Consider the following 15633-nt stretch of genomic DNA (forward strand, 5'->3'; position numbering starts at 1 on the left):
TGTGTTTTGGGCCCTCCGCGGGGCTTTTGCCTCTACACACACAAGCAGAGTGAGCCCACGTAAGTGTGAACTACGTCTGCCATGATTACTATTAGCTCTAAGTTTGCTCTGAATCCTCATGTGTAAAAATTTAACTTACTTTGGTGTTTTTATCTGATCCCATTCCCCTGGTTCCTTCTTTTAATTTTAAGCATATACAGTGTCGCCCTTGCACAATTGTTGGAAGGTTTATTACTATGATCCCCTCTATTTTCGGCACAAATGTTCATGTTTCCCATATTTCCTGGTTCTTCTGAATATTTTCCTAATGACTGAAGTCATGACAGCAGTCCTTGGGAGCTGATTTTATATCTACACCTCTGATTGGACACAATTTCAGGGAATTTGTAGCCAGGGAATTTGTAGTGTTCTCTCCTTACTTAGAAAAATATTCCTCCCCTGACCTCACTTCAGTGTCCAATTAACGTTTCATTTTTCATAACAATCTGTTTGGGGACATCTACATGTCCACCCTCATTTCCTCCCCACCCACTTTCACCTTAATCCACTGCCTCTTGACTTTAGCTTTACCACTTTCAGAACACACGGCTTTTTCTAAAGCCCTGGTGCTTTTCTTCTGACCTTGATCCAGCAGGCTGTTTTCAGAACTCTTTCATGCTTCCTTAGTTGGTTTAACAGTTTTAGAAAAACAGAATCCCTGAAACCAAAAGCTTTCCCTCCTTTGAGATAGTCTCTTCTTGACATCTGTGACCCTGAGCTCATCTACATGTGTAACCCGTCTGGTGAATGGGTTAATGCTGACTTCTCATTGTCACACTTGCTCTTAACATCCTTCAGCTTTTGAGGGGAGCCCCCAACTCCCTTCTCTCTATAGATCCACCTGTGTGTGGGCCCCTGCCAGCGCTGCATCTTTATTCCACTCAGGACACTCTGCACTGCACATAGTCTTTTGGTTTTCTAAACCCATTTTAAAATTTACATCTTCAAGGAAAAACTTTCTTAAACTTTTTCTATACTAATAGCTCCCTTAGGGTTTGTGTGAACAGTGTTTTCTTTGTATCATACTAATTTATCAACAAATGTATACTTCTTTGTAATTATTCTTAATCTTTTTTCACGAATGCATATTGCTCCCGGAGACACTTTCTTCTATTTGGGTTTTTTCTAAAATGGATAATACTGTCTTCCATACACACTGGACACTAGCTAACTGTTGGTTAAAGTGGATAACAATTAAAAATGCAATATTTACTCCTGCCAGCTGAGTAAATATTTAACTTACTTAATATGACTCTGTGACAACTTCTCCAGACACTACCACTTCCTGCTTTCAGGGAGCTAGTTGTTTCTGTTCCTCACTTGGTGCTTCCCTGGGTCATTTTTTACTACCTGGCTCAGATGTATCATGTGGGCTTATGAAATAGACCAGGATGTTGTTCTTCTGCATTTTGTTGCTTACATCACATGCCAACCTATTGTAAATATCAAGTACTTACCAGGCTGAGTGCTTGTGAAAGAGGTAAGGAGGTTTATTTGAGAAAGACGGAACCCATAGAAGCCTCTCATGCTAGATTGCTAGGGTTGAAGTTCAGGTTTTGCCATGTCTTAGCTGTGTGATTTTTGGCGAACTTACTTAACTTGTCTGTTCCTCAATTTCCCCTGCTGTAACATGGGGGTGATGATGATTACATTGATTTCCTGGCATTGATATAAGGATAAAATGACTACATATATGCAACAGACTAAGCATTATGTAAGTACTAGTTACCACAGCGACAACTATGTATTATTTTTATGTTTGCTTGAGTCTTTGTGAGAGGTATGATCGAACAATACAATGCACGTTTAAATAAAAAAACTTATTACACTAAAAGAGACATTGCCATTAATCCTCCTCAAAACATTGTCCCTCACTTCAAACATACTTTTTCCATAATTCTTGCCACTTTCTGAAGGAGTTCTGGAAGTCCTCTTTCATGAGTGTCTTTAGCTGCATTGTTGTGGCTGCCTTGAGGTCCTGAATCTTTTTGACTTTGGGGAAGAGCCAAAAGTTGTATGGTGCCAGACCTGGTAAATGAGATGGATGAGGACACATTGTAATGTTTTTATTTGACAGAAATTGCCATGTACCTGAAGCGGTATGTGACATGGAACATTGTCATGGTGGAGGATGATTTATGGCACAATTTAAAATACACCTTCTCTCAACCATAGCTCACACCCAACTGGCTGCACCAAACAAGTTGAAACTTGTCACACACCGTTGCTAAGGTTCAATGTGCCATTTCCCATATTGAAGATCCCTGCCTTTCCATTGGATAGCACTCGGCAAGAGCGTTCACCATATATTGTGATCACAACAGAAAGGCTCCGTGTCACACATAGCTTCTTGTATGGCAATTTCTGTCAAATAAAAGCATTACGGGGTGGATGGGTGGCTCAGTTGGTTAGAGTATGAGCTCTGGACAATGGGGCTGCTGGTTCAATTCCCACGTAGGCCAGTGAGCTGAACCCTCTGCAACTAGAATGAAGACAACGAGCTGCAGCTGAATTCCTGGTGGCCAGATGGCTCAGTTGGTTGGAGCATGTGCTCTCAACCACAAGGTTGCCCGCTCAACTCCCACAAGGGATGGTGGGCTACGCCCCCTGCAACTAAGATTGAACAGCGGCGAATGGACTTGGAGCTGAGTTGCTCCCTCCACAGCTAAGATTGAAAGGACAATGACTTAATTTAGAGCTGATGGTCCTGGGAAAAATACATTGTTCCCCAATTAAAAAAACAAACAAAAAACAACAACAAAAAACATTACGGTGTGTCCTCATCCACTGTATTCACTGGAGCTGGCACCATGCAACTTCCAGCTCTTCCCCAAAGTCAAAATGACCATGAAAGGTAAATGTTTTGAATTGATTCAGGACATCGAGGAAGCCACAACAGCGCAGCTAAAGACACTCATGAAAGAAGACTTCCAGAACTCCTTCAGAAAATTGCAATAATGATGGTATAAGTGTGTCCGAAGCAAGGGGGTGTACTTTTTTTGGGGGGGGTTAATTGCAAAGTGTTTTTTACTGTAATAATTTCTTTTAAATTTAAACATTCACCATATATATATATATATATATATATATTTATTTATTTATTTATTTATTTTTTTTTATCACACTTTGTACGTGCATGTGGATTCAGATTCCACGCATAAAGATTCATGAAAATGAGCTGTTAGGTTTATTTACCCTCAAGGAATAGATTCTGGAAGGTTTAAATAGTACACAGCAACTTTTATCTGCCAAGGCAAAGCTAACTCCAGAAGGAGTTGAGAAGAGTGAAAACTAGGAGGAGGTCCAAGTTGGCAGAGTAGATAAACACCGCACCTGCTTCCTTCCATGAACACATGAAAATTAAAACTAAATTATAGAACAATCAACCTGGAGAACCATCTGAAGTCTGGCTGAACAGAAGTTTTATAACTAAGGATATAAAGAAGCCATGTCGAGACTGGTAGAAGGGGCAGAGACACTAATCTAGCTGGCTACAAACCTCCGTGTTGTGGTTGAGAAATAGGAAAGATTATCTCAGCCATGAAGGTCACTCCTAGAAGAGCAAGAGACCCCAGCCCCACACCAGCCTCCCCAGCCCGGAGAACTGGTGCCAGGAAGAGGAGCCCCCACAACAACTGTAAAAAACAGTGAGGATTCTGACCATCCAGGTGGGACAGAAGGTGGTGGAAAACCCAAGTGTCCTCTTAAAGGGCCTGTGCACAGACTCACTCACTCGCAGGCACTTACCCTGGGCTCTGGTGATGGGATGGTGCCTCAAGGGGCGTCGGAGACATGAGGGAAGCAGACTGAGGTGTGTAGCTTTCAGAGGAGGGATGGAGGTCTGTCAGTATTTTCCCTGTGTGTGGTCTTCTCCTGTGCTGCCAACAGGCAGGCACCATATTTCCTGTATTGAGCCCGCCCCCACATGGCCAAATCTGAATCTGATTGGTCTGGTGAGCTCCAAAGCTCCACCCTGCTGATTCAGTGGGACTTCACCCAATCCAACTCCCCCAATGCTGGAGGCCTTTTCTCAGTGATCAGCCTTCCCCACCCACATTGCACTCTTTCTTGGAAAACTATTAGAGTCTGTAGGCCCCAGGTGGGTGGCGACTGGCCTCAGTGTGCTCTGAGACTTTTGTTGAGTAGCTTCAGGCTCAGCACTGGCACTAAACCAAAGTCTACATTAACTTGGCGACTACAACTCTTCCCGCTCTAGTGACTCCCTGAGACCCTGCTCTACCCAACTCTTGTACCACATCATTGGCTGAACCTTAAAGGAGTTGGCAGGTGGCAGCAGGCCTTGGTGTGTCCTGGCTTTTTGCGGAGTTACCCCAGGCCCAGTACTAGTGGCAGCCATCATCAATTCATGGCGTGGTCTCTCCCATGCACCTCTAGGTTTAGCACAGGCTGTGAACAACCATGGGTCACTCTGTAGCTCCTATCAGGTTGCCGCTGACTGGTCACAGGCAGTGGATAACCAGGGCCTGCACCACAACCCCTCCCAAGAGCCTCCCAAACCAACATTCCTGGAGGTTGGTTTCAGACCACAGCAGAGCACCACCCAATTAGCCCCACAAAAGGCTAATAACTTACAAGGGTGCTCCCATAAGATTGTCTGCAGATTTCTCAACAGAAACTTTGCAAGCCAGAAGGGATTAGCACAAAATATTCAAAGTGATAAAAAGTAAGGAACTACAACCAAGATTATCCAGAAAAGCTATCATTTAGAATCAATGACAGGTAAACAGCTTTTCGGACAAGAAAAAGCTAATGGAGTTCATCACCAACAAGCCAGTATTACAAGGAACGTTAGAAAGACTTAAGATGGAAGAAAAATTATCAAAATTATGAATAATGAAGTGACAACAGCTACATATCTATCAAAAATTACTTTCAATGTAAATGGATTAAAGCTACCAATCAAAAGATATAGGTGGGCTGATGGATAAAAATCAAAACCTTTACACATGCTGCCTACAAGAGAATCACTTCAGATTGAAAGACACACACACACACACACACACACACACACACACAAAGTAAAGGGATGGAAAAAGGTATTTAATGAAAATGGAAACTTAAATCTGGGATAGCAATTCTTATACTAGACAAAATAGACTTTAAAACAAAGGCTACAGTAAGAGACAAAGAAGGACCCTGTATTTAACTGAAGAAACCCAAATGCTACTTCGAGGAGACATGTACATCCATATGTTCGTTGTAGCAGTATTTACAATGGACAAGATATGGAGGAAGTCTGGGTGTCTGTTAATGGAAGAATGGATAAAGAGGAGGTGGTACATATATACAATGGACTATTGCTTGGCCATAGAAGGGAATGGATTCTTGCCCTCTGCAGCAGCATGGATTGACCTGGAGGGTATTATGCTGAGTGGAGTGTAAGACAAAGAAAGATAGATGCCGTGTGGTATCACTTATATGTGGAATCTAAAGAACAAAACAATCAAACAAAACAGAAACAAACTCATAGATACAGAGAACATATCGTTCGTTGCCAGATGGAATTTGGGTTGAGGATGAGTGAAAAAGAGGGAGGGATTAAGAAATACAATAAAAAAAGAGGGAGAGATTAAGTACAAATTTGCTGTTACACAGTAATGATGGGGATGTAGGGTACAGCATAAGGAATATAGTCAATAATACTGTAATAACTACGTATGGTGTCAGATGGGTGCTAGATTTGTTGGGGTAGTAGATGGGAGGGTATTTGGGGGCTGGGTGAAAAAGGTGAAGGGATTATGAAGTAGAAACTGTTAGTTACAAAATAGTCACAGGGATATAATGTAAAGCAGAGGGAATATAGTCAATAATATGGTAATAACTATGTGTAGTGCCAGGTCAGTACTAGACTGTCTAACCACTATGCTACAAACCTGAAATTAATATAAAATAATATTGAATGTCAACTGTAATTGAAAAATTAAAAAAGGGGGTGAAGCTGAAGGGGAATAAGAGGTCCAGATTTCCAGGTATAAAAACAGTCATGGGGATGTAATATACAGCATGGGGAATATAGTCAATAACATTGTGATAGCGTGGTACAGTGTCAGTTGGTTGCTGGACTTATGGTGATGACTTCTTTAGGTATACAAATGTTTCATAACTATGGTGTACACCTAAAACTAATATAATATTGTCTGTTAGCTATATTTTAATTTAAAAAAAACTTAAAAAAGAAGAAGAGTGAAAACTAGCTCCTATTCTACAACTGCTCTGCTCTCTTCAAAACTGTTGATGTCAAGACAAAGAAAGGCTGAGGAACTACTTCAGTTGAAGGAGACTGAAGACGCATGACAACTAAATCCAATGCATGGTCCTGTGTTGGTTCCTGGATTGCTATAAAAAACATTGATCATAACTAGCATATACTAAGAAAAGTTTAAGCAAATAAAACTCTTCAGTTTATGAATTATCTAACAATTTTCAAAATAAGACCTTAGAATATTTATGTTTTGCAACTTCAAAGTTCGTTTATAAGCTATAGGAGGATATTCGTTGTAAGTCTGTAACAACAACATGCTGAAAAACCCAAACATGTATCAACAGGGGACTTGGATACCCATCACTGGAGAATTACGCAGCAGTAAATGAGGACTGTCTCTGTATGCTGCTATTTCTATATACTCTACAGGATGCATTATTAACCAAAAATAACTAGATGGAGGAAAATATATAATATACTACCATCTATCCAAAAATGGTGGCAGGGATATGAATATATAAAATCACAACAATGAATAAAGGCATATTTAAAAAAACTAAAACAAAAATTCGTTATCTATATTGAGAACATATTAGAGGAAATATAGATGAAAACTACACTTTCTGATTATACCTTGTTTTGTAAATTTGAGTTTGGAACAATTTAAAGATTTTACATAATTATAAATCAAATTAAGGTTTAAAAGTAATCCCCCAAAATAGTAAAATAAAGGTTACTGTATTGAATTAGTGGCTTAAATACACAGAGAGGAATTATTTCAAGTGACTTTAAAAAAACAGTAATTTAATGTATAAACCTCGGGGATATACCCTAAGAATAAAATAAATACAATATACTTTAAGCTACTTTCAATGATCATGCTTCTTATAATGGTATTAGCACTGCTGGTCTAGAGCTATGGCATATGATACAGGATATGGCAAATCAGTAATTACATTTATATGTTTAAGAATCAAGGTGTTAGTAAGTGAAAAAAGATCCAAAATCAAAATCACAAACCCTATAATCACAAACTTGAATTAAAAACATCAGATTGAGCTTAGGATGTATTTCTCTTAAAAAACAAACGACTTGTTTCTTAGCTCAGCCCACCAGCAAGGCCTAGAAACAATGAGCAGACCAGTAGCAAAGAACTCCTATGACATGCAGACTGTGGCCTCTAATATTATTTCCTGGTAAATGGGACCCAGATTCTAGAAGCAGCAGCTAATTTCAAGAGTGGGGCAGGAAAAAACTCAAGAAGGTCGGGAAAGAACTGTCATATAATAAAGCAAAAGCTTTCAATGAGCACCAAAGTAGTGACAAAAAGGACTCAGAAGGGGCTTCACTGGCCAAAATAGAAAAATTTGAGCAATGGACTGAAACAGCAGATAAGGTTAAACCACAAGTTCATAAGAAGTAAAGAACCTGTGGTCATCTGTAGAGGATTCTGAGAATTGGTAAGTAAAAGGAAGGATCAAGCATTTATTCTTGCTAACGAAGAAGGAATGAGAATTAGAACATTGCATACTCCAGTGAAATAATGGACTTAGGCAAAAATTTCTAACGTCACACTAAGAGCAACAGTTGCGCACTATACATCTGCTAATAAATAGTGCTGTCACTCTCACCAAATGTCTTCTTGCTAAAATATCCAAACTGCTAAGTGATCAAGTCTTTAACAAACTACCCATTAGAGAGTGAGAGCACTGGAAATGCAGGGGATGGCAAACATACTAAAAGACACTGTGTATTTTATTTATTTTGCAATCAGCAAAATGCAGAATGTTGGGTCACAGTGACCCAGTTCCTTCGTCGTATAATGGCAAGGAGGGAAAAGAGAGAGAGTGTAGCAGACGCCCTCGGTGCACACCCATATTTTTTGTGCCTTCTCTGTGCTCAGCCTGGTTTCCAGTTGTCAGTAGCTGCCTGTCTGTGTGGAAAGAGCTTTCTCCCCCTAAACCGTGGAACACTGCTCTGCCCCCTTTTAGAAGGCCAGAGTTGGCAGGCCATTCATTCTCCAGAAGTAGCCCTTAATCAATGGCGATATAAAGTGGACGAATAAATACCCAGCTTCTTCAGCTCTCAGTTAATTCTGAGGGTGTGTGTGTGTGTGTGTGTGTGTGTGTGTGTGTGTGTGTGTGTGTATGTGTGCTTATACCTTTTAAGAATTTCCCTGAAAGGATTAAGCTTCAGTTATCCATTGGTAAATGGTTTAATAGTTTAATTATGCATTACATATAACATGTGTTTTTGCCAAAATGCTGGAATTTCTGGGATATTTTGATGATTCAGTGGGACAGAATACTTAAAAGTAAAACTTAGAAAGTCTAAGATTGTGAGTGCTAAATCCACCTAAGGAGTTACGTATGTGTTTCTGGAATTTGCAAGGTGACTGGTTGTGTTGGGACAAAAACCACATAGCTGATAAAACTAAAACTTTATTTGCGAAAATCTTTTAAATAAAAAAAAAAGTTTATTAAGTGGAGGGTTAGGGTACATGTGAAGCGTTAGAAGCCTATAAACAGAAACTTGCAAGTAATTTTCCATTTCAAAAAATATAGATGTACATGTCTCTCAATATCAGTCCGTAAAAAAGCCCTGTCACTTCTCAGAAGTTCACACTATTGCTGAGGTTTGCTTTCTTGCAGGATTCTCTAATGATATGATAATCCTTGTTTTCAAGCTATCACGTAGAAAAATAGTAATTAACTGACAATAACATATGATTTTGACTCTAAGAAGATGCATTAGAAGATTCCAAGATGTGGACTGGAATATTTTTGGAATGTCTTCAAATGGGCATTTTTAACTGGAAAGAGTAAAAAGTTAAACATTTTATATTTATAAAAAGTCAAACTGGGGCGGCCATATGGCTCAGTTGGTTAGAGTGCGAACTCTGAACAACAAAGTTGCTGGTTTAGTTACCGCATGGGATGGTGGGCCGTGCCCCCTGCAACTAAAGATTGAAAACGGCATCTGGACTTGGAGCTGAGCTGAGCCCTCTACAACTAGATTGAAGGACAATGAATTGGAAACTGATGGGCCCTGGAGAAACACACTGTTCCCCAGTAAAAATTAAAAAAAAAAAAAAAGAAGTAGAAAAACCCAAGTTAGGTATCTTAAAAAAAAATGTCAAACTATTTTTTCCTCACCTGGTTAAAAATTGGTAGCAAAGTAACTAAATAACTTTATAATAGTGAACAGTTTTTGTTGGATTCTATTTCATGTATTTATCTTTGTTTTCCACTTTTTTTTCTCCTATGTGTAACATGTTATCAAGTTGTATTTTATAAAATCTTCTAAGTGGTCTTTTATTCTTTATGGGAAATGGTATGGAAATAACTAACTAACAAGTTAAATTTTAAAACTACAACAAACTAAATAAAGATTGACACAATAATGTACACATGTATTGCTATCCAACAATCATAGACTTTATTTTCCAAGATATTTCAGACAGAGAATGAAATTCCCAGCCATATCATTGGCTACATTTACTCCAATTCACTCTCTGGATTTGGCTGTGTTAGTCTGTGTGGTTAAAGCTTAACAAGTTTGCTATTTCTTGGAATTAAGTTTTTGAATAAACAAAATTAATTTCAATAAATGCTGGATTTAAAGCTTTTGCTAACAAAGGATGAAATAGATTTACCATAAGCTCTATAAAAGTAATTCAATGTCCTTAACATGTTAAGTGACGTTTTGGTTCACCCGAAGAACTCTGAATTGGCTAGGCATTTAATAATAAGAAGGATTTTAAACGTCCTTTCACCTCAGTATATTAAAAATCAGCTAAAACGGTAGCTAATTCTAACTTTATCGAATTGTCATTCCCATGAATTCACACATCTTTCTTTCATACTGATAACATTTTATCTGCAGAATTTCAATTTTCATCCTTATGCAGAATTGTGCTGAGTTCTACTGCTTGCCTTCCTTCAACTTTTTGCTGAGTGGCTTCCTGAACCTTCTCCAAGGAGACCAGAGTAGGTGTATGAAAGCACATTCTGCTGATGCAGTGGGACGGGAGGACACAGAAGTCCCCCTTCTGTGCCCTCTTCTCACGTCACCCTCTGCCCACTTCTCACTGCCTTGTAAACTTGTCCTTAATTCCATGCACTTTTGCACCCATTTACATGAACTCTAAGAAGGCAAGTACTTTGTTACCTGGGGAGAGGGTGGGAGGAGGCCAGGATGCTCTGAGTGGAGTGTAGAACCTTCTGTGTGCCTGGCCCCCAGCCTGCAGCTTTGCATTTGTTATCTCATTAATCCTGCCAACAATGCCACAGGGAAGAAATATCCATTTTACACATTGGGAAACTGAGGCCCAGAGAAGGAACTGGGCTACGTAGCTGTGTGCTGTCAGCTTGCCTAATCCAAAGCCTTTTGTCTACACTACTACCTCCTGTATGAGCTAGCACCACCCACAGTCACGTGGCACAGATCAGAGCCTTGAGGAAATGGGCCACCAACCCCTATGCGTTGCTGAGACCTTAGGCACAAGGGACATAAAACAGTTATGATCACGTGGTAAAATGAAGACCGGGACACAGGAAGAAGTTGGGGAAATAAAAGTTTTCAAACTTCACCTTCCTGTTAACTACCAGACCAAGTTGGAGCTTGTTTTATTATAGAAATTAAGCTGCCAGAACGGTAGGGCAAAGATGTTTTTGTTGAAAAGCCCAGTAAGTATTACTATCATGGAACAGAGTCTTTTCTAAGTCTAGCATCTTTCATTTTATATGCTTTATAGAATGGAGCATGTTTGGAGCTTTATAGAATGGAGCATATATGCATGTTTGGGGATATGTTTGCCACAATTCTCCATGTTTTGTTTTAGTTTTCCTCTCCATGTTATTTAATATCTCTTTTTTCCTTTACTCCATGCAAAGATACCCGTCAAAGAAGCCAAGCAAATGCCCCTGGTATCCAGAGTTAAAAATGTTCAGATATGGGAAGATGGCTCTGCTAGGTAAAGAGAGCGTAAATTCCGGTTATAGTAAAACTAGGCAACACATCAGTGATTCAAAAACACCTAGGTAAACTTCTCTCTCTCACTCTTCTGCTCCCCACAAAGTGTTGTTGCTTTGTGGTCAGAAGAGAGAAGACAGGTGATGGACCTGCCAAAGCTTTTGACTGGTCTCCATTGATCCTGTTTTCTGAGTGCCAATTCAGCATGATCTAAACAAGGAGCATTCATTTGCAAGGATTGAAACTAGCTCCAGTAAAAGGGGGTTTTACTGGAAGGACATGAGTAGATATGCTGGGATCCTTTTGGAAGGAAGTGTGTCTGGACCTCCTGGGAAGCTCTCCCTTTCTCCTATTGTCTCCCAGATTGAGGTTACAACTGCCCTCTGCTATTTCCTAGGAAATGCTGTGGTAATATTCACCTAATGACTACACTGCTGTAATAGCTACACAACTGCTCGAGTTTATTAAAAACCAAAAAAAACCACAAAACCAAAAAACCGAAAACCAAACAAAGTGTTTCTTTTAAGCCAAGGGGGTTGCAAGTTGTTTCAAGGGATGCTGTAAAATGCTTGCAATAAAAGTCATGTTTAATTCACATTCGTTAAAAAAAAGAATCCCTGCGGTATAATGTTTTTCATGTAAGTACAGGAGTGGAGGCAGTCATACCAAGACTTGGTAATCAAATAGATAATGATAGGCTGCCTGAATTTCCAAAGAACTTGGAAGTTATTGTTGGAGGTGGCCAAAGAATTCATTTCTCCACAAGGCATATGGCTTCGAGCCAGCATACCTCATAAATTCATTCCCCTCTATTCTCTCCTCTATTCCCCACCTCTTTCTTATAATTTCTCAGTTTAACCAGGGCAATGTAGTGTGTAAAGTAATTTCCGTTTACCCTTTTAACATCCACATAGTGACTTCTGAGATACATGGTGACTTGTAAGGGTTGGGTGTGCTATTCTGGTTCCTGTCAAATCTGCTCCTCATCTTCTATCAAATATTTGACCAGAGGTCAGCGTCTAGAACATCAGGCTCAGATGGTGAACGGGTGGGTTTGTAATTGCTACACGAAGGGCCTGAATCTATACAGATCTCGAGTGAGAGACCAAGATTTAAGGCAATGAAAGGCAAATTGTTTTCACTTAAAAGAAACAAAGAACATAAAAGAGTATTCAGAGAGATGGAGAATGGAAAGAATTTGCAAGTGGTGCTGGTTCTCTGGTAAATGACAGGTTGGTCACTTCTATGGCAAGACTCTAGCCCTACCGTCATACTACTATTGTAACTTACAGGAGGTGAAACTTGATGTACTTCCAGAGTATTTGGTCAGGGTGACACTGGAGGTACTAGGATGGTCAATGCCATTGGTACTAAGGGGCCAATGTGAGTGGCTTTAGTTGGATTAGATAAAGAACATTTCAGGGACACAGAGATATGGAAGCAATTTCCCTTCTTTCCTGGGAGAGGATGATGCGATCGATGAGAACAAGCATTTGGGTGACTCCCTTCATCTAGGCTCAGAGGGAGTCCACGACACTTGGGAGGAAGGTTGGAGGTTTTATTAGTCCTAAGTGTCCTTCCTGGGCCCTGCATCCAGAGCCTTTTAGTTTTAAGGCAAGAGTGGGACCAATATTCCCAGTCCATTTGTGAATGGCCCCTGAGAAATGAAGTAGGGAGACAGAATCCTTTAATCCATCGTGAAAGGACTCTCTAAAGCCCCATTAGTGTCTCAACTGCTCTAACACTGTAAACTATAGTGTTCTTTTTAACCCAAAACTTATTGATTAATTAATGAATTTATTATTGATGGGAATTGGGGATTTAAATATGAAAATTATATAATCATAAACCTTAAGGAGCTCCGAGTTAGTAGGGAATATGGATACTTATGATAGTGTGTGATAAGGGCAACTATAAAGGAAATACAAATATAAGGAATCTTCTGGGGTGTGTGCCAGACAGACTGTCTCTGGGTAGCCCCTTGCCGGCAGGCCAGGATGGGCCCAACTGCAGCTCCAGTTATTCTAAACGATACTTGACTCTAAGGATCAGAGATTATCCTCCTATCTGGAGCCAGGCTCACTGTCTGAAATTTCCCAGTGGCTACCAGGTTATTGGTCTGGTCCCTATAGGCCCATTAATTATTATGCATCCACCCCCACCCACCCCATTGCTACTTTTGGAATAGACACCTGGCAGGTGAGATCAGGAACACTACAGGATATGTTTATCCCAAATCATCTTTGGAAAAGGCCAGTTCTGTGTCTGGCTGTTGCTGAGGAACCAGCGTCTTTGCTTCCTGATCTCCGTCACACTCCCTGCAGCCTTGTCTCCCAGGGCCAGTTGGTTGAAGAGCTGAAAAGGGCAAGAAACCAGTAATGCGGAAACTGAAAGCTCAAGAAAAATGAGCAGTAAAAGCTCAGCACAATCATAACCACAGATAATTTAGCAGCACATGAAAATAGATAATCCTTGCTATGAGGGACTGCAGTCTATGCTGGATAAATATGCTGTCTCTCACTCTTAGCAGTTCTTTCTGAGCTAGTTATTTAGGAAAAAACCAATTCTTGCTGCATGCAAAATTATAAAGAAATACTGCTAACAAGATGAAAAAAATGCTTGTTTTAGACAAAGCTTGTGAAGGTTCAACGATCATCTATCTATTGGGCCAAAACTGAGTTTCAGTAGCTTAAAAATAAAATGAAAAAATAAATACAGGCATTCTTGCCTTCTCCTTCTACTTAAAGGTATTCCCTAAGCCTTTCTTTACCTGAAAGCAGGAATTGAGAACTATGCAAAAGAAATAAGAATAGAGTTTTAGCAATCTGAAGACAAATCCTGTTCTTAGAAGTATATACTACTCGGTTCCAGAAGCTCTCTGAACACCATGTAGCACTGAAGAAACTTATAATTGCTGGCTGCTGGCTCAAACCTTGATAAAGTAATAGCTAACATATATTAGGTGCATATTATAGTCAGGCACTCTTCTGAGTGCTGTGTGTATCTACTAAGTTATTTATTTTCTTAGGACATAAAGGATCAGCAAAATCCTTCAGGTTCTGGTATGTTCTCAGATAAGTTTAACCCAGAAAACTGTCATGGAAAGACAGATTCAGCAAAAAGGGAATAGCCAACATATTACGCAGAAGTCCCTGTGGTTTAGTGGTAGAGATTGGAACATTGTTCCTTTAGGGGAAAAATGGTGAGGTCAGAACTGACGGGGATTGATCAGGTCCGGCACTTTTGCCACGGAGCCTGGGTTAGTCAAAAGATGATCTGATGGGAAAAACCAGGCAGACAGGTCACCGGGGCATTCATCCAACAGGGGCTGGCCAGAAAGGCACAGTTTGGGCTGAGCATATATGCACACCAGATCAAAGCACGAGGCCTGTGAAAAGGGTTGCAGGAGCCTGCAGAAAAAGCCTTAGCCTCTGGGACAAAATGGCAGGTGCTTTTTATAGAGCACCTCGTGTCTGGAATGTTCTGGGAAGACCCTGGGAAAGAGGTAGGTCTCTAGGAAGATTTGGGTATTTCTCCCATGGTTGGGTGACTTACGCAAAGGAAAGGACAAAATACAAGAATGACAATAGAAGTCGTTGCAGATTTCATCCCAAACACCAAAAAGTGGTTACAATAACAAGCACACAGAAGAGGATTTATCTCCTGCTTCAAAACCTGAGGCTATACTAGACTATGATTCAGTCTTTTTATATCTGTTCTAGGATTCTGACTCTTAAGAGTACTGACTTCTGGTGGCCGGCCTGGTGGCTCAGTCAGTTAGAGCTCCATGCTTCTAACTCCGAAGGCTGCCAGTTTGATTCCCACATGGGCCAGTGGGCTCTCAACCACAAGTTGCCAGTTCGATTCCTCGACTCCCGCCAAGGGATGGTGGGCTCCGCCCCCCTGAAACTAAAATTGAACATTGCACCTTGAGCTGAGCTGCCACTGAACTGCTGCTGAGCTCCTGGTTGGCTCACTTGGTTGGAGCATGTCCTCTCAACCACAAGGACAAGGTTGCCCGCTAGACTCCCACAAGGGATGGTGGCCTGTGCCCCCTGCAACTAGCAACGGCAACTGGACCTGGAGCTGAGCTGCGCCCTCCACAACTAAGATTGAAAGGACAAACAACTTGACTTGGAAAAAAGTCCTGGAAGTACAACACTGTTCCCCAATAAAGTCCTGTTCCCTTCCCCAACAAAATCTTAAAAAAAAAAAAAAAGAGTACTGACTTCTGGCATCGCTATTCTTATGATTACTAGGGGTTTTCAGTTGTTTAAATTGTACTACTTGGTTTTGTACCAATAGGTGCTAATGTCAAGCTTTTACCACTAAGCTCAGACTTGTCAAAGAAATGGCAAAGCCAAGAAATGCATTGCAAGTTACTACTTGTAATCCAT

The 15633-nt window shown here is 40.4% G+C and overlaps 1 long non-coding RNA gene across 1 annotated transcript; it reads left to right on the forward strand.

Annotated features, from left to right (window-relative positions):
- Positions 1–10817: 10817 nt before the first annotated feature.
- Positions 10818–15068, forward strand: LOC117016565 (uncharacterized). The gene is made up of 3 exons (XR_004421929.1): positions 10818–10950; positions 11158–11237; positions 14959–15068. It is a non-coding gene; the product is annotated as an uncharacterized LOC117016565 (long non-coding RNA).
- The last annotated feature ends 565 nt before the right edge of the window (positions 15069–15633 follow it).

The sequence above is a fragment of the Rhinolophus ferrumequinum genome, chromosome 3 (assembly GCF_004115265.2).
Source record: "Rhinolophus ferrumequinum isolate MPI-CBG mRhiFer1 chromosome 3, mRhiFer1_v1.p, whole genome shotgun sequence".
NCBI lineage: Eukaryota > Metazoa > Chordata > Mammalia > Chiroptera > Rhinolophidae > Rhinolophus > Rhinolophus ferrumequinum.